Below are 26322 nucleotides of genomic sequence, written 5' to 3'. Positions count from 1 at the left end.
TCCAGTCTTCAGTAAGGAATCTTGGTATAAAATTTGAAACTTGATCGCCAGGACAGCTCATTAATTTTTTTAACCATTAATTAACCAGGAAAGTATCATTGCGATTAATAATCTCTTTTTCAATAGAGTCCTGTAAGCAATTAGGTCTAGGGGACTTGCTTAAGGATGGCCCACAGTGGATTTGAACCTGAAACCCTCCGGTTACAACCCCAACAGATTTTATCCAAAGTAAAGGGTTACCTGCCATGTAGGGATCTTGAGACTGTAACCCATGCTTTCATAAACACACAACTGGATTACGGCAAAGCACTACACTTCAGTCTGGATCACTCACTCTTGCAACAACTGCCGATGACCAATTTTTTTAAAAGCTTGACCTGCCGATTTCGATTTTGGCTGATCCCAATTTTTTTTTTTTTTTTTTTTTTTTAAAAGAGTATAAAACTTTAATTTTACAATCTTATTTTATTGTAAAACATTGAACAATATCCACAAAACAATACAAATGTGTTGTTTTAACTGCACATGAGGTAGTTATCTCAAATATAAATTAAAAGTTTAAAACACTGCTGTCTAAACTACTAAAACACATCACTTCTTTTAGTCTTTTTATTCACATTTTACAAACAAAATAAGCGTGTCCAACAGGTTAAACTGAAAATAAAGTGCACAGCAGGATTTTGGTTTAACAAATAAAGAAAATCACAGGGTTTGCGGTAGATGATAAAATAATGATCTCCAGGACAAACTAGAAAAACATCTTAGAGAACCAATAAAGTGTCTTGAGTTTTAAGTTTCCTTGGAGTGCAAAAATAATGAATTTTTTCTAAAAATAATATGCAACAGTTTTCAAGATAAAAGCTCCTAAAAGTCAAATATTCTACATAAATAATAAAGTGCATCATGTGTAGGGCTGCAGCTATCGATTCTTTTTGGAATCGATTAATCTAGCACTTTATCGATCGATCAATCGGATAATTTTCTTTGCATTTTTAAGCAACTAAAAATGTTATGCATAACAAAAATGATGTGGCTGTAAAATGATCAAGCTTTTGTTTCTCAAAAAACTAAGCCCATTTATTGCAATTTAACCATGTAGCGTTTATAAGTGCCAGAGCCAACAATTAAATAACAACTTTAAGTCAACTAACTAACTAATAACAAATAATATATAATTTCTGGGGTGAGCCTATTTGCTATGGTAACCTAGAAACCTGTGTGTATGTGTTTGACAAACACTGGAATTATGTTTTTAGCATCTGAGAAAATTATTTGATCTTCATTAATGCTTAATGAAGTATTTCTATTCTATCTTCAAAATATTGTGCTGTTGACATTATTAGAATTGTCACAGTGATGATCAGAGACAGTGTTTAAAATCCACAACACATCAGAGCACAGGCACTGAAGCGTAACACAATATTTATTGCTACAATTTCTCAAATTTAATGCCCTTTTTCTCGAATGTAAAACTTTTAAGGCCTTAAATTTGGCTACATCAAATTTAATACCTTACCTTTTTAAGGATTTAAAGACTCTTTACCCCGGTTTGTGTGTGCACATGTGCTTCTGATCACACCGCTGACGTCTCCTCCGCTGGCGGACATCGCTGGTACGAGGCTCCGCTGCTACACAGGCCGCTGGGTGTAGCCGCTGTAGCAATTCGAAGCTAGAGTTGCCGCATCTACCGGACTAAAACTGTTTGATTTACCTAAATCTAAGATTGCCTGGCGGTCGTATAATATTTTAGAGTAATTATGCTGCAGGTGAACTGAGAAATTATTAAACTGAGTTATCTGCTGTTTAATATCCGCTAACCTCTGCAGCCGCAGCCAACAGGCGCATAGCCAAATACATATGCATATGTCAAAATATCGAGGCTAGAAAACTTCTGTGTTAATTTTCATTCATTGTCAGTTTGATTTATTTATTTATTGATTATCGGCCGAGGCCTAAATTAGCACTACATTACCTTGTTTCAGTGACGCCTGTTTAAGCAGCCTGTGGATGCTTTCGGTTCAGATGCTGCATCATTGAAGTCGTACTGCTGTGGTATGCCAGGTATTGTTTGCAGTTAACACACGATTGCACCTTGTTTTCTTCATTTTTGAAGATGTAATGTTTCCAGACTATAGACGTTCTCTGTCGCTTACTCTCCGCCATGGCGCCAACTAAATGCAGAATGTTTGTCGCGCATTGATGACATGCTAGTGGTGTGCGGTCCCTGCGCGTATGGTGGACGTCATAGGAAGGTAACGATGCTTCGAGACACAAGTTTTGCCTTGAGGATTTTTTGTATTCAAGTAACTTGTTTCAGTCACTTGATGAATAATGGCAGCTTTTTATTCATATCCAAAGCCATGAACTCCATTGTTTTCTTCGTAGTCGCTTTGCTCTTTTCACTCCTCATAAGCTCTAACAGCAGCCCATTGGCTGTTTGCTCCGCTAGCTTTCGCTTTAGCAATAGCTTGATTTCTAGCTTCAAATGCCACACTCAAAGTCTGTTACAAAGTCAGCATTAAAGAAACCACCAGACTGCTAAGACGTTTGCGAAGGTAGAAAAGATCAACTGAAAAGATCTGTTTCATATGTAAGGATCGGCTGATCACCGATCCCCCAAAATAAGGGAAATCATCATCATCATCATCATCATCATCATCATAAAATGAAGGATGCACCGATCGATCGGCCGGCCGATCGATCGGTGCATCCTTCATTTTATGATTGTATTGTTTGTTTTGAAAGCTCTTAATGGCCTAACACCACAGTATCTGACCAAGCTTCTTCACTACCATGTGCCTGCCTGATCATTCCGATCCTCTGGTCAGCTGCTATTGGTCACACACAAAACAAGGTAGAAAACCAAAGGTGAACAAGACACACCTCTTCTCTCTGTTTTTTGTTAATCAAAGTTAAATGGACATGCAAAATCCAGTTAATTTCTCTCCATTATATATTTACACTATGTTTATGTATCTTAACACTATATCTTAGCCATTGATGGTGTGATTTTTGTCAGTTGTGTCGCTTTAATTAATAATAATATTTTCATTTAAATGTTCACCTGCACTACTCATCAATGCACTACTGCACTATTATCTTATTATTATTATTGTATTTTTATTTTATTTCGTTATTATTATTATTATTATTATTATTATTATTATTATTACTATTATTATCTTGTTATTTTATTTAGTTTGCACATATTAGTCTAACTACTCTTATATTTATGTTTATACTTCTTTTTTTTTAATTTATTTTTCTTTATTCTAGTTGATTGTTATTATTTAATGTTACACTATCTGAGAGAGCACAGGTCACCAAGACAAATTCCTCGTGTGTATTCATACACTCTTGGTCAATAAAGTTGATTCTGATTCTGATTTAATCTGCAGAGAACTTTGGTCAACCCTGGTTGTTTTAAATGTGCTTTATAAATAAAGTTCGAGTTGAGTATTAATCGTAATTTGATTCATTGTTTTTCATTAAGCTACATGAGTCACTTTTCTGTGTCACAACTAGGGATGTCGCGATACAACTTTTTTACTTCCGATATGATGCCGATACCAATTGCAGCCTTGAATATGGACCGATACCGATATCGATCCAATATCAGCACGAATCATACAGTACATACTTTTATTACTTATTTTGTTGTGTGGAATGTTAGAAAAGGCTTGATCAAGTGATGTTACTCAAACAAAGAACAATAGTCATCAACAGTAGGTATGAGAAAAAACTGACCCATTTATTATTAACCAATTGGTTACATACATTTAACCTCCAACATTATCTACAGCATTCTACAATTGAATAATTGAATTAAATATAATATATACAGTATCAGCGATTTTAAAATCCGATATTCGTTTTCTGGCTGATATCAGACTGATATCCGATATCATTATCGGATCGGGACGCTCCTCGTCACTACAACCCTTTTCTTCAGAAAAATGTTGCTTTTGATATGAGAGAGAGGCATAATGAGAGCGGCTGTTGATAAAGCGTACAGTACCCTTGTGAAGGATGAGGTTATCTGCAAATTTTTACTTGCAAATGACAAACTGACATTAACCTTTCAAAAATGACTGATCAAAGTTAATTTTCTTTTAAAAGCTGCTTTCAATTTGTTGACATAGTTAAAATGTTCCTATTAATGAATCGTGATGACAAGGTCAGGACTAAATAAAGACTCCAATTAAACTGACGTACATGTTTGTTGATTAAGGGAGAAAGCTAGAATACCTGGAGAAAAGACTGAATAAAGATGATATTTGTTTAATCAACAGTTCAGTCACTAGCCAACACACAAAGACTGTTTCATCACTTTAACACAGAAATGTCATAAATCCCTGTACGTGTCTATAGTGGCGTTTTTGTTGCTGGCGAACGCGTGCTGTGTTGAGTGGATGCTACTGTAACCAAAAACAAAAAGAAAATGAAATACCAAAGGCAATGATGTCCAGTCGGATATGTCAATCCCTTTATTGTAGAGATGGGCATATGTAATGTCCAAAAACCAGAATGCTGTAGTTATTGCAGGGTATGAAAAAACAGTAAACTCCACACGATGTTCCCATTCCGCACGGTGCCGTTAGCAAGGTAAAAACCTGGTAAAAAAAAGGTTTGTTCTCCAGCGCCATACACCTGACACTCATTACAGCTTCCCTTTATAATAATTAGGGCACAGCCACTCCTCTAGCGCCTTCTGCTGCAAAATAGTCCACCAGTGTCCACGACTGATAGATGAACCCTTTCAAAGACAAAGTGTGAGATCTGAGAAGACATAAGGCTCATGTCTTCAGGACTGAACAGAGGAGGACCTCCCACTCATTCACTCACTTACTGTGTTAGTACTTGGTGTTAGCAGTTGTTTATGCTTATGCTAGTGTACATTATTGCCAAATTTTACACCACGAACAACTGTCTAATACACTAAGTTTGCGATGAAACTGTAAAATATTTTGGAAAGGACAAAAAACAAAAAAATGCAGTATTACTAAAAGACTAACTCTGGACAGACTTGCATATTTACTCTGGGTATGACCTCTTCAACTCAATAAGAATAGAAAAAATAGAGACAAACAACAAAATGAATACATACTTCCGACGGGAACTGTACTAGTTCAAAAACAAGTAAATACATAGATCAAAACCAAGTGATACAAAAATAAAATAACATCTTGATATTTCTCAATATGTCAATATTTGTATTTGTCAAAAAGACAAGACCGGGTCAAAGTCACTGGCCACATTTACACACAGACCTCGGTAAACGGAACAGGCTTCACCGGACGGCAGGCAATAGGACCCGGAGGCGGAGTAAATGTGTCCCCGTACTGCATGTACAGGCTGTAATATCACCAGTTTATCATTTTACCAGTTGTTAGAGCTACTGTCTTTACTAGGGAGCAACTATTTATTCCTGGTGATTGTTTTCCAAAGGTTTACTGGGCTTTTTACCGGTGATTAGTTCCTATCTCCTTCCACTCCCCTGTCCAAACAGAAACTGTATGTTATTGTTGAGCTACTGCTTCAAAACTACAATCAAATTAAAAGTGAAAACAGTTCTCATGTGTGGTCGTCTGTGTTATAGCCGACAATAAAAGGTTTGATGTGTCTTTTCCCGATTGATGTTATACGTCATGTTCACCCACTGTCCATTCAAAGCCTTCCCAACCCGCAGTCCTAAAATGGAATTATCTAAAGCCGAATAAACCGGTTTTCCATCTAAACCTCAGTTTGGGAATTAACTATTTCCATGTAAACATGAAGCAGAACACTAATTCCAAATGATTTAATTAAGAATAGCTAATTCCGAAAGAAAAAAACATCACGTAACCGTGGCCACTGATGCAAATTTCCAATATTAGCCTTTCTGCTAATGCATTTTAATTTTCAAATTTTCCATTTCAAATTGAATTTCATCATTTGAAAATAAAAACTTAACTTATCATTTTAATTAAAGGGGCGGTATTATGCTATTTTTCACCCATCTCCATTTGTTCTAAGAACCCGAACAACAAAGTATTTGAGGTTTATTTTTCCAAACTCGCCTGTTTTCCAGAGTTTTAGCCTTCTGAAAAGTGACTTTCTGAGCAGTTCTAAAAATAGGCTGTTTGGGGGCCTACTTATGCATATTCATGAGTAAGATTTATGTTGAAAACACATAGGTCATGCTTACTGAATAAAGTGCATCTTTTAATTATTCATTCACATGAAAACAACCAATTAATGTAATACACTCTGCCACTCATATTTTTTCTTAAAGGTGATATTTCTGAGAAATCTATGTTTATGTATGATTCTTTTGAAATGTGAAAAAATACATAACTAGTCTATTACTATGGTCTACCACCGGTAGACAGTAGACCATATATTTTAACTCACTCAGTGCCATTGACGAGAAAACTTGTCATTTCAAATCCAAACGCTCAGTGCCATTGACGAGATAACTCGTCATTTGCGTTTTTTCACGGGGATTACTAGAAAACACCCTGGCGGAGGTCCCTCATCAATATCTAAGCTGTGGGGTGTTGTAGTGACCAACTGTGCCCTGAAGATGGCAGCAGTACACCTTTAGATGAGAGATTAGCCACTGATGCTACCCAGCAAAGGAGGAAAGATGCAGGAACGAGTGAGATTATGGCGCTACAGAGTGATATTGTGACGTATCCAGCAGCTCACAGCTCCACATACTAACACAGAACATGTGTGGACCTGAGTGGATTATTGATAATGTTGAGATGGTGAGATAAAATCATCAACAACCATGGCTAAACGGGTCATCGCTGCGTGTTGGGAGGAGGAGAGGGAAGGAGGGGGTGTACAAAATACCCTTAGCCTGTGAGCCAGATAGAAAAAAAATAGGTGACACATAGGAGTTCGGAGCTCACCTTTGGATGAGAGATCATCCATGCTCAGCAGAGCTCAGAGGAAGAGGAGGAAAGGCGTTTATGAGACAGAAAATGGTGCTACGTACAGTTCAGAGCAGCGCACACTCAACCAGAGCATGTGTGTAACTCATGGATAGTGTGGCGATGGTGAGATAAAACAATTAAAAAAACGGGGAACGCAGTGACACTCTGCATGTCCGGGAGGAAGAGGAAGTTGCGTGTGTGCAGACTGATGGAAGAGAAACTTGGAAGAACGCCAAAATACAGTAAGAAATCCATTCAACTCTGACCCAGATAGAAAAATAATAATTTTGCCATCAAAAGCACGGTCTCAGTGTTTTTTTTGTTTTATATAAGGAAACAATGTTCAGATGTTAAAGTTGTCACTAAAGCAAAAAAATAACTTTAAAGTCACTGACGGGTTTTTTTTTTTTAGCAAAAGGCTTTTTTCTCAGCTTTTTGCTCTGAAACTGAAGATTGTGTAAAACTTGCTCTATTCAACGGCTGATTACAAAAGAACGAAACGAGCCAGAAACAAATGATTTGTTTTTGATGAGAGTAGAGGCTTCAATCTTTCAGAAACCAGTGTCATAGTAGAAAATATTCTGTAGGTCTTTAAAAATCAGTCAAAATGGTCAAAAACAGCTGGCACTGAGGGGGGCAAAAAATCTGAGAATGGCTGGCACTGAATGAGTTAATGTATATAAGTCCCTCCTTCGTCCTATAGACCCTTATACAAAACGATTGCTGAGTGCGCCCAGCCAATAGGCTTCGACTTCCTTTTTTTGAGACTGTCAATCAAAGTGAATGGAACTGTGCCCAGAAAAAAGGCCAACAGCAAACAGATAAATATGATTTTGGCTCTTACCTGACCCATAGACCTATATCAATGCGACCCAATGCAACCTAGTTATGTTCCGCGATGCGCGTGCAGAAAAGTAGAGGCGTGGCTTCTGGTAGATGGCAGAGGAAGGGGGAGCAAGTGTAGCTGTTGAGGGCGGGACATCGAGACGTCCTCTCAGAAACTCAGAATATCAGCTTTAAACTCAAAATTCCAAACGCTAATACAGAAAGGGCTTTTCCAACAAAAAAATTACTTTCCTTTTACATAAGAAGTGTGTGTGTGTGTGCGCGCTGCTGCTGCTGCCGCTGATGTCTCATGTTTCCTCCTTGTCGCGTCAATGCACTGCCGTCCAGTCACACCCGGGATAAAGGACGAGGGTTACGGTGAACAGCTCCCTTCGATGAACAAGTGCGTGCCTTCACTGCCTTGCACTTTTTAAACTCAAAGGAACCACTCACATAAGTTATTCTCTGGCGCCACCACCTTTGTTTTGGTCAGACGTCGCATCTGCGCACATATTTTGTCCTGGCCCTATACAGGAGTAGTGCATTTAAGGTGATAATCATTTGTTTTGTCCAACTGCTGCATCGCAATGTGTCACAAACACTGATCATGTCAATGGCGATGCGAGGCGACATTACACATACTAAAAATGGAACTACTTGTTTGGAGCTGACTCTTTACAAAATGTGGAATAACAAGGAAACAGAACTTTTTCAACTTTGCCCCTCTGAATGAGAACACTGTAGCAAAACCATTATAAAGTTATTTTTAAATAATACCGCCCCTTTAAGTTACAAAATGAGCAACCTTGAAGAAGAAAGTGAAAATTATTTATTCATTTTATTTATGAATTAAAATTCTGAAAATGAAAAAGCATTTTTGTTGATCAATTTCAAATTGAATTATGGTCCAAATATGCTTCCATATTAATTTGCCCTCGGGGACAACAAAGGTTTCAAATTAAAATTTGGTCGGATGAAGTCTGAGTAAATATTGCATTAATATTGGAAATTGGATGTTAGCTTATAAGATAATGGCAAAACGCTAATATTGAACATCCCTAATTTGAAGTGAATTTGACTGTCCTGCCTTTGACATGGAAGTTAGGGAGCACCAAACCACTGTCTTGGCACACCATTGGTGCACATTGTCAAATGTCAACAAGTGTAATGTATTGCCTATTAACAGTTTTTGGTTCTGTTGTGCCAAGAAGGTGTTGACTGGGCAATTACTAAGAGTGATTACTTTCAAATGAGTGAAAACGCTTTAATATTGTTAAAGCCTGAAGGTATAAAAAGGCAACTTTGTCCTGTGTCGCTCTGTGGATGAGGTTTGCAACACTTAGTTCACTGCCCAAAAGTGTAAAAAAACAAATAATAATAATTTTAGTTCGTATATTTTTTAAAGGCTGTCTATAAATTCAGTGTGCCATTTATTCACACTAAGCAAAAACTGGGCAATAATTTGGTATTTATTGATGCCTACTGTTTGTACCAATGGCCCTTTTTTGACTGTCAAATTAAATGTAAACCGTTGACATTGAAACAATCCTTCAGGTTCACTTTGTATTTTCAAAATAAACAAAAAAATGTGAACATTTACCCTGATTGAGTCATAGACTGTTAGTGTCGTTAGCTGGTGTGAGGAGAGTTTTCCGTTGTCTCGTTGCCTGCAGTGGAAAAAGTTAGTAAACAGCTCAAGGCTAGGTCTGGTATTGTGAATGAGACTCAAGCATCTGATCACAGGCGTGTGTTTGTTCCTGTCCGTCTCCACCTCCAAAGAATTCTTACAAAATTGAATTGAAAATTTAAAGCATAATGTCCATTATTATTATAAAATAATTAAAAAATATTTTTAGAAAACATTTTAACACCTGAACCTTGTTTATCTTGCAGTTTGACGCCAAAAATAGTTTCAGCACTAGTGACTACAAACTGTAAATCTGAACGGTTAAAAATGCAGAGAATAAAGACATGCTCATCAAATGTCACATTACAAACATAAGGATTTTGCATATGGCAGCAGCAAAAAAGTGCAGTTTCGTGTAAAATACCAACTTTATAGGTTAACAGCTATTATAAATAAAACCCTCTATTATTATTTATTATCACATTTTTAAAGGACATTATTAATTAAATCAATTCAATCACATTACGTTGACCATTAGTGTTTTCCTGAAATCAATAAACTCTACATCTGTACATTTATCAAACAAAGTTTTTAGAGTGAATAATTTTATCAGAAGTACAAAAACGCACTTTTGAAAAAAACATCAAACACACAAACATTTGACATTTACACACGATTCAATTTTCTTTGAAAATGTCATTTGAAATAAGCCAGACTCTCTGCTGACATTTCTCCCAAGGAGCACATGTTCTCCTAAACAAAAGTGTTTGGGACCACAAAGAAATATTCATTATAGACACAAACAAATAGGCAGTACATCATGCATTTTGGATTTACATTGTGATTTCTCATTTCTTTTTTTGGTGAAATAAGCACAAAGGATAACTTTTGTCCTGAAGTGAGGGACACTCCATACTGATCATTATTAACTCATTAATAAGGAAAAACCTTCGATCTGGATTCAAAGGAAGAAGCATTTCTACAACAAACAATATGAACTACATCACTGTCAAGTTCCTCTCCTTCACCTCTGACTTGCACAAAGAAAATGCTGAATGCATCACATGACTGGTTTGCTCCACCCACTCTAATGGAGTCATACTCGTTATTAAACATACTGATAATTGTTTCATACTTGTAAACAATTCTACTGAGAATACACTTCGACCACTGGTCATTGTTTTCCCCAGTTCTAACCTTTCCCTGGGAATTACAGCAGAGTCTCCTGTGCGGCCAGTTGTATGATTCTTTGACACATCTGTAAAGACATGATCCTTATCGTTTGCCTCAATAAAATCATACACATAATCAACTGTTTTACCATGGGCCTTAATTCTAAAGCAAACTCAAGGCCCGCGGGCCAAATCCAACCCTTTGGAGCATCCAATTCAGCCCGTAGGAGAAAGTACAAATGATAGTGAAAACATAAATCATTGTGTAAAGAAAACTATATTTGCAGGGGTTTACAGTCTTCCCAGTGCTTGTATTGCACAATTTCAGTCCTTTTTAATGTTTAATGCACAATAATGTTGAAATTACTCGTTTTACAGCATAAAATCTGTGGACCACTTGAGACCAAACTGGACTTAAATTAGTTTGACAACCCTGTTCTGAAGCATTTTTGGATCAGTGACTGCTCCTTCCACCATCCACAGCAGTCAGAGGATTGTGGGATTTTTAGTTTTTAAACTATTGTAGATGAAACGGCTTGGTGGCATTCAGGGCTTTACATTAAAGGGGACATATCATGGTTTTAAATCCTTCCTTTTTACATATAAATCATACAGTTGTGGTCTATATGAAGCGGAACTGCAATGCTTGGGTCTGAATTCCTCATTATTATAGCTCCACAGGCACCTTTTCTACCCCTTTTCTGATGTGCTTCTGAGAGCAACTCGTTTTGGTGCGGTCTCTTTTAATTCAAATGAGACACTTCATACCCCGCCCCCTCTCGGTTCAACTCCACCATGCTCGGCCATTTTGGTAGTTTGATAGAAGAGATATGGCTATGTAGCGGCGCAGAAAAAGTTTATTCACACGTTATTTACACAATGTCAACAACGGAATACTTGTCCATCCAGCTTTACATGTTTGAGCCAGAGTCGGACCCAGCGGAGCAAGATGAAAATGAAGATGATGATTCTGCAGAACCCTAACAAGTGAGCGAACACAAGCACCGAGCTAACGCTAGCGCCAAGCTAACGTCACAAAATGCATTTTAATACAGTCTTTTCGGAGACAAAAAGGCAAAATAAAATGACTAATGAAAACTTTAGACTTAAATTAAATCATGTAGGCCATATCATCAAGGATCGCTAACATATGAAGACGGTGCAACTGCTAATGCTAAAAAAACAATGACAGGGATGTCTTATCATCACACTTTTTAGCGTTATTTACAGCTTACCGAAGTGCTCTGTTCGTCGTCTCCAAAGATAGAAGGAATTGAACCCTCAATCAGACAAAGTCTTTAAGCAAGGTTGCTGAAGCAGTCATCCTTGAAGTGCTTCACGCACACAAAAATGACCTTACCCACAGATGTGGGTACATTTCCATAAAAAATAAAACTCAACCAGTCTCTTCGAAAAGGTTCTGATGCTGGGAGACATTGTAATGAAGCGTGTGGGTTACTACATCCAACAACCAAACTTTTGACTCTCGTAACTTCGGCATCCTTGAGCGTGGACTACAAAATCACAGCGAGAAATAAAAATGGTCGAAGTGTTGGGCCTGGAGTCGATGTCTTAATTTGGCAGTTCTGCTGCAAATACTGTGACGTTATTGTTCAAAAAACGTAATAGAGAATCGAAAAATTGAAACAGATTGAAAAATATGACTAAAACAGAATATAAAGACATCTACGGAGCACCTGAAGAGACTAATTTGATTTTTTCTGTACTTCTTAACACTCTAAATATACAACAAAATGCATTTAAGGGCTAAAAAAGTGCATTTAGCATGATATGTCCCCTTTAAAGCTGCAGTATGTGAGTTTTTGTTGGAGTTATTTGGTCATCATCTTTGAGCATATTGTAATCCAAAGTGTTCTGAGTGGACAGTGAATCTCTTCTCCTTCTCCTGGCTGTGTAAATGAGCTTTAGAAATCCAGAAGTGTGACGATGGACTTCAGCCAATCAGAGATCTTTCTACCAACAGAGCGATCCATGAGCTGTTTTAATCGTTACTATTGGCTGCTCGAGCTGCTCGTCATAAGTCTATGCACGTTCACAAAAGTGATAGTAAATATTCCAGAAGGAATCTCCATCGTGGCTTTTGGCACAGAAGTTACACGGCAAAGCAAGAGGAAAAAAAAAGACCGAGGTAGAGAAGCAACAGAATAAAGGCACAAACGTGTTGAGGAGGAACAAACTCTGCGGAGGTTCCTCTGTATGTGTGGCGGAATGCGAGCGATCCGCTTTCAGTTCGTGCGCAGTCTACCCCAAATACAGAGTCAGAGAGAGTGATAACAGACGGGATAAATAGCATGTAAACCTAAGAGGAACATTATCTAAGGTGGAGAGAACAGAGAAAAATGAATTTGCAGTGTGGAGCTGCTTGTGTGTGAGGTGCGACAGTAAGAGGCTGTGAGCCTCTTACTGTCCTCACAGCAGAGAGTGATACGTGCTTTCAGGTCTCTAAATCATCACAAAACTATCCAATAACACAATATAAAGTCCCTACATTTGTTATTGGTCTCTATGGAGAAAACAGTCACAAAGAGTTCCACAGAAGTTTCGTTCAGGAGGGGAGGGGGAGCGTCTGAAAAATCTTGGCCGAAACTAAAAATGAGAAACCCAAGCCCGAAAACTGAAACTCCAAAATAAATTATTCTGCCATTTATTAGTACTAAGGCTGAACGATTAATCGCATTTGCGATAGTCTTCCGATATCATAAAACGCAATTTTTTAAATCACAAAGGCTGCGATTTTTTAATTTTTTTAATTTTTCATTGTGGACCGACAAGCTAAATCCTTATCGGTCCCGTTACCGGTATTTTTAAGGTTGCGTTAATCCTCAAGCCTCAGACAAGCATTGATACTGCCGTGCTGCCTGTCAGTCCTCCTTAAGAACCTGCATGCGGAGCTGACTGATGGGAGGGGCTACTGTAAACACAGCTCGCCTCTTTGCCTCGCAAAGGCAAAAAACAGCACATTACAGTAAAACACAAGGCTATTTAAGCAGCTATTGTGATTTTGAGTTGTGTGTGTGCGCGCCGTGCAGGGTTCTCCACAGATTAGCCTTTAGCTTAGCCGATAGTTCTCCGTGGCAGCCATCCTTCTGCCGTCTGCTCCAGAGGCGGCGAGTGCTGGCAGGCAAACCCGCTGCTTTGTGGGCCGCTGGGTTGTCTCGGCGTAGCAGTCCTCGGCTGCGTAGGTTTCCCTGCAAATCGGCCGCTACCGTGCCTCGGCTGCCGGCAACGTTTAGTTGGAATAGTTACTTGCGATCTTATGTTATCTTACAGCTAAAACGTTGCGAGTTATTATGACAAAACAAGGGTAAATCAACATAGTTAGCCTTGTTGTCACGAGCCAGTGCAGTCGCAGCCACTAATTCTACTTTAGCACAATTTTTTATTGTTAAGTTGTTTGATATGCTTGATTTGAATATTTGTAATGTTTAGATAGTTGGATTAGTGTTTTGTTAATATAAAAGTTTCTTTATACAGTATTTTTTTTACTGTTTTATTTATCCATTTATAGTGTTTTATTTAGAACAATTTATTTTGTATTTTTCATTTATTTTGTGTGCCATATTGTTAAAAATGTTCAAAAATAAACAGAATGATGTTCATTATTTGTTTATACATAACAAGAGGTCCTTGAAAAAATAATTGCATATTAAATCGCAATCGCAATATTGAGGAAAAAAATTGAACTAAGATTATCTTCCAAAATCGTCTGGGCAAAAAAATCGATTTAATCGATGAATCGATTTTGTAGATAAAAACAATTTTTATTTTGCAAATTTGAGTTTTTAAAATAAAAAAAAATAAAAAAATAATTCTTATTATTATTATTTATTTATTTCTTCCCACCACAGTTTTTTCTGACTTTTTTCACATTTAGATGTGAGCCAGCCCCCTCTTTGTTTACATGTGTTTACCCTTTGACGAGGCTATATGTGTGTCACAGGCATGTTTAATTTTTTATTTGCACTTTGCTGACATGCTAAGGGAAGAGTTCATAATTTTTTAATTGTAATGTTATATGTTATAGAATATGTAGTTATCTGATTTCTTAATCAGAAAATTTAAGTTACTGTGAAGTTGCAGCTGCACTTTTGTTTAAACTTGTTAAAGCTTGAAATCATTGAATGTCAGAGCCTCATTTACTTTGGGATTGTTCTATATATTTTAACTCTTGAGGACAATCATGACAATATATCTGATGTCTGCAGTCATTTTTAAGTACATCAGAAAAAAATAAATAAAAATCGAATCGGAACACAAACATTTCTATAAAAAATCTGAGATTTTTTTTAAGGCAAAATCACCCAGCCCTACCTAGTACCGCTGCATTTATGGCTCTGACTGGGTACTAACCTAACAAATATTAATATTAGACAATATGGACAATATCAGCAGCCACAAATCATAGGATATCAGCAAAAAGCCAATATAGAACATCTCTAAAAATAAACAACCATGTTAACAGCGCTGATTCAATTCCGTTGTGATTTGTGATGCTTAATCTGACAGCTTTAGCCTGTTAGTGTGACATTTGTAATCCTGCTTTAACATAAATCTGAGCTAGCGTCAGACTCAGTCCATCTCCGAGGAAGCAGCCCGTAGCCACAGCGCTGTGCTGTGATGTCACTAGTGTTGACCTCACAGCAGCCAAAAGCTTTAGAAGAGAGTGCATGAGTGGACACTCCCCTGCTGAGTGAGGAGTTCTGCATTAACTGATCAATGATAAGCACACAAAGAATGACTGCAGAGAGAGGTTTAGAGCAGATTATGCACGACCATAATGGTGCTTTAGGGATGTCATTGTACTTTAATAGTCCAATTTACATTCAACTCCTCCCACGGAAAAAGGGAGAGTGTGATCGCACTCAGTGTATAATCTTAAATTAATAATTTTCCAACACAGATAAATGTGTTTTAACAATACTGTGTGCTATACTAGTTTATGATTTATAAATGTGGTCTTATGCAGTTCTCGACCTTTTCAACCCACGACCCCCCAAAATAATGGTTCCAGAGACCGGGGACCCCCACTGTAGCTGAAGGTGGTTGAACACAGACATGAACATTGAAGAACAGTCATGTGGAGACAGGACCATCTATAAGGGGAGAGATTTTTGGGGTCCATCCATAAAGTCAGTAAAATGATGGTCCAGTGTTCTATGAATCTGTGATAACCACATTTATTTATTCATCTGAATAATATCCACTGCTATGCAAGATGTTTATATACTATAATAACAATATTATTAGTCATCTTAAATCATACCTGTCAAGTGGCCCGTTTTGGCCGGGAAACTCCCGTATTTTAACCCTCTTTCCCGCCATCTTCCCGTATTAGTATTTTCCCGTAAATATCCCGTATTTTAATGTAATAAATAAAAGATGATTTACTAAACTGAACGCCATCACTAGCCTTGAAAGAACTACCACCTGAAATGGCCTGGCTTGGTGATAGTTCCCGCAAGATTAGTGCTGACAGCGGCAACACACCCGGAAACAACTCAGAACAGAGATGATGAATGAAGACGTTCCGGCAAAAAAACAAAGAACTGGTGTAAAATGTGAAATGTGACAGAGTTTATCTTCCTAAAGACCATCAGGATGGGACACAGTTACATGTTCTGTTAGATTAATAACTGAGATTATAACGTACATGTTCTGTTAGATTAATAACTGAGATTATAACGTCTACCACAGCGGAAGGAACCACGTAAGTCACCATGAAAAATCAGCCAATCACAAGCACCACAAATATACACTGTTTATAAAGTGTTAAAGGATGTAAAGTCTGTAATAAATGTGTCTAATAAGTCATTAGTGAATACCAGAGAACCACGAGTGATCATGAAAAATTAAAATAAAATATTTAATGAAAAGAAAATGTTAATGTCTTACGTCAAGACAAGCAACGTGAAATTAACAGTAAATGTGCAACGTGTTGACTTGTATATACACTGTAAGTATATTAAATAAACACATGTGCTTCGAATACACATTTATTAAGGCTGTTTTATAATTTAGGAATTTGGGCTGGGCGATACATCGAGATTCTGGCGATATAGAAAACTATAATATTTCATATATATGTATATATTATAGCTTATTATGTATTAAAATACTAGTTTTAGGAGTCGCTGCTTTTACTCCTCAGAACAACATGTAAAGCTCAGTTAAATGATTAATGAGTGGCACATATTGTGCATCTGTTTGTTAATAAATGTCCCTGTGTAGCATTTTGCATCAGCAAATTTAACCCAGAATTGTCTTTCTGGTCAGACTTAATTTGATAAAATTATCTAGATTTATATCATTTATCACCATTTTGAGAAAATATATTGAGATATGAGTTTTGGTCCATATCACTAGCCCTAGTAGGAATGTTCACAGCATTTCAATGTTAATAAAGGTCGACCTACCAGATTATAATCACATAATTGTATTTAGTAAGTGGTTGATAAGTGGGTATTTTACATTTCTTGTACACCTATATTAAAATATAAGAGATACTGGAGCGTGGTTGGGCGGGTGGGACGGCTCGTAGTGGGCACCAGAAAATTTCCCTTATTTTCAAATCCAAAACTTGACAGGTATGTCTTAAAGATGTAAATCTTTGTTTTAATCAGAAACAAAATGGGTTAAAAGTGACCAAAAATGGTGGAAAAGGTGGTGAAATTGGATTTTAAAAACTACAGAAGTTGCAAATTTGAGTGACCAAAAACAGAAAGAAAAACTGGAAAAAAAGGGTTTAAAATGTCAACATTGGCTTAAAAGTGGCAGAAATGGGGGAGGCGGGGGTTAGGGTAATGTAATTTAAAAAGTAGAAACAATTAGTTAAAACTGGTAAATAATGGGCATGATAAAAAAAAGTTTGAATTATGGGAAAAAATAAATAAATAAAAGAAAAAAGTTAAAATGATAATAATGGATCAACATATGTCGACATTAGGTGGAAAAGTAGTGGAAAGGGTTTACAAGTGCCGAAAATGTCTTGAAAGTGGAAAAAAATGAGCAGCTTTGACATTTTATGGAGAAGTGGCAGAAATTAGAGTAATGTAGCAAAAATGCATCAAAACAGCAAGAAAAAGTAATGAAAATGTGGCAAGTTTGGTGTAGTTACAGAAAAAGGAAAAAAATAAGCAAAAAATAGCTCAAATTGTTCCAAAAATATTCTTAGTGTCTCGAAGGCATCTGGTGACCAACTCCTAGTGTCTCATGACCTCAAAAGGGGTCTTGACCCCAAGACTGAGAACCAATTTTTCAATGAACATCAAGAAACATACAGTGTTTTACTCAATAACTGTGTCCATGAACCAGAACAGATACTAATTGCCAACTTCAAAGCAGTAACAGTGTTCAGTTTGACAAGTTTTACTGTATAAACTAAACAAAGAAAGCAATTATAGAAGCAAGATCATGCTGTTCTTCTCGTACAAAAAATTCACAGAAATAAATCATTCAAAGTACATAGTTAGGCAAAGCAGATCTGGCAACCCTACAGATTTTGCAGAGTTAAAAAACTCAATAAATCAAATGGCAATTATTATAAGCTGCATTTTCCCAACAGTAACACTAATCAAAGGTGTCCGAATCTGATATTGATATCGGATATCAATCCAATATCAGTATCAAAATTATATTATATATTATATTTGATGGATTTATTGAGGCTATTTTTCAGGGTTTTTTAATTTATTTAATTTAATTGCACAATCTTCTTAACCCTTCCAGCTTTTGTTAGTCACCTGAGGCATTTGAATATAAAATTAATAAGAGTAGTAGATTCTATTTACCATAATTAGCATGTTTGGTATGATTTCTGAAAGTTTTTTAGCTAGTAAATGAAACGGAATCAAAAACAGCAAAAGGATAACTGATGTGGAAATGGGTAAACTCTGAAACGGCATTGGAGAAATTCTGAAACAGAAATACGGAGTTCCTAGATTTTCAGATAACATAAACCATCAGAGTTGAATTTTCAATGGATCTCACCCATTCTGTACTTCTTCTTACATGTCATCTGGAAAACAGAGAAAACCTCACTGCTAAGCACATTCTGTCATCAAGGTGACTCCTGCTGTATCATGCCACACCTGCCTTTTCAACGTCATACCAGACAGGTTTGGAACGCATCAAACCTTGAGTCTGGCAAAGCTATGCTAACATATTAGCTCTAACCGGAGCCTCCAGGCTGCAGTGGAGAGGGACCACAGTCCAGGCCTCAGGCTGTGCTGACACTGAATGAACAAAAAACTCATTTGTGGATGATTTTAGAGCTGATGACAACTGTCTTATTGCAGTAAAAGTCTGTCTGATGTCTTAATTCAGGGGTCGCCAAATGGCACATTTTTACTGTAATGTTCTAGCTGACAAGGAAACGCTCAAACCCAATGCATCCCACGTGACACGGCTCAACCAATCAGGTTTGTGCATCACCTGAGCCAAACATTGTGACTCAGAGAAGAGACATAGATGTGAGCATCACACACCAAAGTGGAAGAAAGAAAAAAAAGATCACATTATGGAGAAAAAGTAAGCGAGACATAGAGCAATGAGGATTTTGAGACAAACATAAAGGTTTGAATAAAACAAACATATCCACTCAAACCTTAAACAAGAGCTCAGAAATGAAGCTATCCCAGTTTGAGCAGTCCACCAGGATCCAGGACACATTTCAAATCATTTTTGTAACTTTTTTAAATAGACATTATTTTATCGTACACATTTTACACAATACAGAAGGGCAAAAAGGTATTTAGTCAATCACCAATTGTGCAAGTTCTCCCACTTAAAAAGATGAGAGAGGCCTGTAATTTTCATCATTGATATACTTCAACTATGAGACAAAATGAGAAAAATAAATCCAGAAAATCACATTGTAGGATTTGTATGAATTAATTTGCAAATTGTGGTGGAAAATAAATATTTGGTCAATAACAAAAGTTAATCTCAATACTTTGTAATGTACCCTTTGTTGTCAATGACAGAGGTCAAACGTTCTCTGTAAGTCTTCACAAGGTTTTCACACACTGTTGCTGGTATTTTGGTCCATTCCTCCATACAGATCTCCTCTAGAGCAGTGATGTTTTGGGGCTGTCGCTAAGCAACACGGACTTTCAACTTCCTCCAAAGATTTTCTATGGGGTTGAGATCTTGAGACTGACTAGGCCACTCCAGGATCTTGAAATGCTTCTTACGAAGCCACTCCTTTGTTGCCCGGACGATGTGTTTGGGATCATTGTGGTTCTGAAAGACCAGCCATGTTTTATCATAATTTCTAAATAAGTAAAGTTTTGTAAATTCATATTTTGAATTGAGTTAAGTGCACTTTCTTAAAGGTGTGCCTTTTGACATGTTATAAATGTTTTGGTAATTTTGTTGAATTTTGTTTATTGATTTTTGATTAGTGCTATTGATGTTATTGTATTTTTCATTCTGTTGTGTTATAAATTTTTGTTTGCGTTGTGCTCCTTTTTTTAAAAATTTATATTCTATTTATATTGTGGTTGTGATTGTGGTATGAATGTATGGGGAGTGGTTGGGGTGGGATGGTAGCTGGAAGCCTATTTTGTTATTTTATTCTGTAAATAAATAAATAAATAAATAAAAACACATGCAGTGGCTGAAATAAGTCCAGACTGTTAAAGAAATATGCCCAATGTATTCTGATCTTTTGGACCTTCTTGAATTTGAATTGGATTTTTCTGCCTGAATGACAAGTTTGCTTTTGTTTTATGTTTGCGTGTGGAAGGTTCTTAAAGCCACGTGTTATCTTAGCAATAATTTTAAACTAAACCATGATGTGAATGTTAAGTCAATAAAAATACATGCCATTAAAATGAGCATGGGAAAAAAAGATGACTTTTAGGTAGGGGTGGGTGATATGGGAAAAAAAATCACATCACAATTTTTTCTTTGTAAAATCACAATCACGATTTTAGACTATTTTAAAGCTATTTACCAATAAAACACACCAATTCACCAACCTAAATCATCATCCTAAATGAAAAAATGGAATAAAAGATCTTTTAAGACAAGGCCATTTTCAAATTATTTTCAAAATTGTATGTAAGCAATTCATCAAACTAGTTCCAAGTACAATGAACATCACATTACCATTTAAAGTGGTGTAGCATTAGCATTAGCAACACTTGCTCCATAACAAGGTAGCATATCACTCTCATGATTTCTATTTTTTATTGAGGTAACACACTCATATTAATAAAATCCTACTTTAAACAGTGTTTGAACGCCTCATTTCACACAGTTTGAACATTAATATCCTTTACAAGATAAAACGTTACTGCTATGGTTACATTAGGCCTGGGTGATATGGACCATTTTCATATCTCTGTATTTTTCCTCAAAATGGCTATAAGCAATGTAAACTCAATTTTTTTTTTTCAATAGTTTTACAAGAAAAACAATAATGGGTCAAAGTCAGTGGAGCTACAAAGACCCTTTTATTAATCACTAGAAGCACAATAACAACTTTTTGAGTCACTTTTGACTTTTTTCCTTTATTAAGGCTGAAATGTGATTAAATGATGTATTGTTGCTTCTTTCAGGGCAGCTCTGAGTTGATGAACATAAATAAATATTTAGGACAGGGGGGAGGGGGGAGCAGAACATACTTCTGCCCTGTTTAAGCTCTTCAGTGACTGTAATGCTGACATCCTGATTAGAAAATGGTGTGATTTGGCAGAGAAAAAAACCCTCTAGATGTGCTGTGTATGGAACACAGACATATGATGCAGACAAGGCACTACGAGGGTCAAAATGTGCACGTGTCTACGATTTCCGTGATTTCGGAGATTGTTGTCATGTTGTAATCCTTAACGATCTAATATCATCAGATCGCAAACCCTTACTTTTATGTCCATTCATTCAATCAATTTATTCATAGAATAATGGTGGGATTAAGTTGGGTTACTTCAGCTGTTTTGCACTCAGTTCTTTCAGTTGACTAAAGACCTGATATGATTTACTGATTAAACGACTAAACCAAGTCAGAAAATGAGTCGTTTTATTAGTGTTAGCGAAGCAGTCGCTCTCATTTTTGCTCTTTTGCACCAGGACTGATTTTAATGAAGCAACGCTGCACTTAGTTCCACTATTGAACTGTTGCCATGGATACCCGAAGAAGCATGGAAGAGTCAGCCAAGTGCTAGCTAATTAGTGCTAGCTAATTAGTGCCAACTAGCGCTAGCTATTTAGCACCAAAAGTTTACTTAAAATATAAAGTGTCTTAGAACTTAGTTCACGTACTTCAGGGGAAAGAAGCCATTTTTATAGCAGAACTGAAGAACAACCACAGGCTTGAAGCACTTTACCTGAGGGTGTAATACTTCAACTGGTGTCACAGTAATTTTATCTGGTTTACTGGTATTTTTGTAGAAATTTTATTTCACAAATATTGAAAAAACACTTGAAAATCGATAGCAATGATAAGTTACAAAATAAAGTAGCCAATAAGAAAGTTTTTGACGATATATCGTTTGCGATATTGAAATTTGTTCATAATTAATATTATGTTTTCAAAAATAAAAGCTTTTCTGATGCAATATTTTTATATTTTTTGAGACCGATGTGCGTGGGCCATTTGTTGAAGCCTTTTTTGTTTGTTTTTTTAATGCTGCGGATCCACCAACACAATGACTCAAATCCTCTGATGTTACTTTCAAATTTCAGTGAAGCAATAACATTGAGTATGTTTCTTTAGAGCTGTACAGAAGCCTTAAAAATCAACCAAAGAAAAGTAATTCTGATGAAAGTCAACTGCATGCTGGGATAAATTGAGGGTCAAGTAAAAGAAGCAAAGTTTGGAAAAGTCCTAGCAGACAAACTGATTCAGTCAGTGAAGGAACCACAGCTTGTCGAGTTATTTTCCAGGAAGGAAACGTGCCAAAGCATGCAATCGTTGACAGAAATGGCTCCAAGGCAATAAGGTCAATGTGAATTTGCCAACAGAAACTCAAAACCTAATTCCAGATATTAAAAAGTTTTAACTGTTAGATTGGGCGACCGTGTCTCAGGTGGTAGTGGGTCGTCTTCTGATCGAGAGGTTGGGGGTTCAATCCCAGTACCTGACTATGTGTCGAAGTGTCCTTGGGCAAGACACTGAACAATAAGTTGCTCCCAGTGGTCGACTAGCACCTTGCATGGCAGTCCTGTCCCACTGGTGTGTGAATGTAAGAGTGATTGGGTGAATGAGCTGATATGTAAAGCACTTTGAGACTGTTTCAGTGTGGTTATAAAGCGCTATATAAATCAAGTCCATTTACCAAGTCCATTAAAGTAAATTGTTGTATTATAGAAAAAGAAAAACATCCCATATCCTTACCCTATTGGTCTTTCTACCCTATCATTTCTCTGCCTGCCTTTGAATGACAATATGAAAGAGGGGGGTTTTATGTTATTTTTCATCACAATAATGATGAATGAAATGATCTTGATTAGAAAATTATCTGAAAATACAAGGGTCAGACTTGGTCCCTTGACAATTTGTAGAAATAATTCTATTCAGGAGTCACTAAATACTGTTTAATTCCACTTATTTACAACATGAGATTATTTAAAATGTGTTATCAGTTATTCACACCATCATTATGCTCTATAGATGTTTTTTCATTGAACTCTGAGCAAAGTGTGGTAGTCGGACAAAGGGAGTACTTGGAGTCAGAAAAAAGAGAAATGGGGTATTAAAGTCAAAGAAGTTTGAGAACCACTGCTGTAGATGTATGCATAGATGTGTTTTTCCTTCATTCTTACTGTGATTTATTGTATTTCTTCTCCAAACAAGGAAGACAGTGATTGATTTGACACCATTGTTCAAGTTTGTTCTTCTTGTATCCCCCGTGATATCACCTCAACCGACCACACATTCAATTTTGGACAGTTTCTGACCCTTCAATGTAAACCAAAAATAAACATCTGCTACTGTTCTTGCACAACTTTCAGTGAAAACACCTGAAACTTGTTGGGAAGTCACTTTGTCAGAGTTTCTGGGGCAACCACAGGAAGTATTTTCCAAAAATGTCAACAAACGGTGTTTACACTGGGGATCAAAGCAAACTTTCCAGCTGCCAATTTAACCTTTTCCATCATCTTTGGAGCAAATGATCTTCGATTTATTGATCTATGAGGCCTACACTATGTCTTTATCTGAAAAAAATGATCGTCTCCAGCAGCTTTAAATCGTTGCACTGAAAGTAACTTTATGTATTGCCAAAGCAATAAAATAAAATCCTTTGAACTCCCTTTTCATGGTACATTTAACAATCGTGAAGCTGGATCTTTTTAAGAGAAGTCGCTCAGACTTCTCAGCCATCAGAAGGACGGCGTTTCCATTCTGAAGGCAAGTCGAACAAGTTCCAGCAAATCACATCAGTTTAAACCACTGGATTAAATGTGTTGCCCTTGTTCATGCTTCAAACCACAGATTGCTTTTCTACAGCAGACTACAACTATCACAATACACATGGGCTGCAAACATGGGGCAGTGCTGCGAACAGCCGTGCACGCCAACCTTAAATGCCCCCAGCTCTCACAGAGGCTGCCTTCCTCTAACACTAAGTGTTGGTTTGGTTGTTTTTAGTCAAGCCTAAAAACAGTTGTCAGCTTTCTATGCATGTCACGAAATGAACAAATGCAGGGGCGTCACTTCTTGGTTTGGTTTGATTCTTGTGTCTATCATTTCACTTTTGGAAAGGTCATATTTTAGTCCAGTATATGATACAGTTATCAACCATGGCTTGGACAGAAAGCGCTGATAACATGTTTTTGATTTCATAATTTGTAAACACCACAAACTTCAAAAGCTGATCAATCGATCAAGCAATCAATAAGTGGATTGATCAATCCTGATGATGTTGTCTTCACACATAAAATCACAACACATTTCTTCACATGAGAAAAGCATGTAAACTTTAAACAAACAAACAAAACCTTTCAGGATAAAGTCCAAATGTTGGAGGTCTGATGTTAATTATTAGAGTTCATGTGCAAAAATGAAAGGAAGGAAAAGCAGAAAATACATGTTTATGCAAGAGTCTCCTTCTCTTAAAAAGAATGACAGCCAAGAGAAACGAAATAATAAGGTAGGAAAACAGCTCTTTACGTCTCCATAAAAGTGGACAAACAGAATATGCACAGAAAACAGCTTAGAAACACATTTCATGTTCAGTAAAATCATAATAATAAATCACAGTTAATCAAAACAAACAAAGAAACACGGATATAAACGTCAACTTTTGAAAATATACATTTGTAGTATTCCAAAAATCAGCTTAGAGCAAAAAGCGTTAGGAAGCGAATGCGACTTTGATTGAATTAAATGTTAATGATGAAATAATCTCTGCTCGTCTGTTTGTCGCCCAAACTGTCACACATATTTTATTTAACACTACAAACTTTAAATCGTGTGCAAGGCGCTGTGAACTGTCTGTTACTTAACGCGATAAAAATGTATCAGGATAAAACAAGCACAAGAAAGCTTATAAACGGAAGCGTAAACAAGCAAATAAATAATGTAAATCCACATTATTACGAGCTTTAAAAGTGCAGCAAACAGGGTGACAGTGGTTTGATAAAAGCATGTAAAGCAGCAGCTTAGTGTCATGATTAAAGTGAGAGAAATAAACGTCATGTAACGTAACGTACCGCATATGAAGGACGGAGCTCTGGTCCAGATGTCAGCAGCAGGACTTCCAGTAGCCGTGCATTCCTCCTCTCGCAGCAGAGCCGGTGTTTGTCTGACGGCTTTAACCTGGAATGACCCGCGCCGGTGCAAATCAGGCTACGGGCGCGTGCGTACGTGCGTGCGTGTCCGCGTCTGCGTCTTCCTGTGTCTGTGTGTGCGCGTCTGCAACAAACCAGCCAGATGATCGCGTGTAATAAACGACGCACTGAACGACGGAAAACTTCAACATGGAGTCGAAAACACAAAATAAAAGGGAATTCTTCCAAAATAAAAGAAAAACGAGACGACGGATGGAAGGAGTGACGGACAGACACGGGGAACAGGCCAACTGTAGCTGTGTGACGGACGGGAACCCTCCAGAAGACGCCTCGCCCTTATTACTAAACTCTGCTGCTGTTACAGGAGAGCGAACAGTACAGGAAACATGGAGCTCAGCCCGGGTGCGTGCGTGCGTGCGTGCGTGTGCGCCAAAATTCAATGTACTTTTTTTAATTTCATTTTTAAATTCGTTTTTCATTTTCATACAAATCAATTTATGTTGCTAATGTCAATTTATTCATCAATCAATCAAAGGACATACTGTGTGTGTGTGTGTGTGTGTGTGTGTGTGTGTGTGTGTGTGTGTGTGTGTGTGTGTGTGTGTGTGTGTGTGTAGAACGTTTAAGCAACTTTGTTCCAGCTAATGTATTTTGCTAAACAACAAGTTGTTTAAAGTGCGTTTTTAAAAAAATGAATATCTTAAGGAAGCAGATTTCTATTGTTTTTTTTCTCCTTGTAAATCTGAACTTGAATTAAACCCAGTGGATTGTAGCCACTGCTCATCCAGTGCTAAACTAGTTCTACTCTTGAGCAGAGTTTCCCAAATGGGGATACGTGTACCTCTGGGGGTACGCGATGGCACTACAGGGGGTACTAGAGAGAGAGAGGAAATCAAGTTTTTCAACCTTGGGGTCAGGACCCCATGTGGGGTCGCCTGAAATTTCTGAAAAATGTAATTATTATTTTATTTAAATTAAAACAACAGACAAACTTACACAACTGTACATTCACTTTGTAAAA

General features: G+C 37.1%; 1 protein-coding gene across 8 annotated transcripts in view; it reads right to left on the bottom strand.

The window, feature by feature from the left end:
* Positions 1 to 25693, bottom strand: part of thrb (thyroid hormone receptor beta) — a 174857-nt gene extending 149164 nt beyond the window's left edge. For 2 of the 8 annotated variants that reach the window (XM_028461382.1, XM_028461383.1), the window contains exon 1: positions 25224 to 25693. The gene's annotated coding sequence lies outside the window, so the exon portion shown is untranslated. The remainder of the gene's footprint in view (positions 1 to 25223) is intronic. The other 6 variants (XM_028461381.1, XM_028461378.1, XM_028461385.1 and 3 more) reach the window with 6 other exon arrangements.
* Between the last annotated feature and the right edge of the window lie 629 nt (positions 25694 to 26322).

The sequence above is a fragment of the Gouania willdenowi genome, chromosome 11, assembly GCF_900634775.1.
Source record: "Gouania willdenowi chromosome 11, fGouWil2.1, whole genome shotgun sequence".
Taxonomy (NCBI): domain Eukaryota; kingdom Metazoa; phylum Chordata; class Actinopteri; order Blenniiformes; family Gobiesocidae; genus Gouania; species Gouania willdenowi.
The sequence above is the reverse complement of the archived record's forward strand: the minus strand, read 5'-3'. Positions and strand labels throughout refer to the sequence as shown.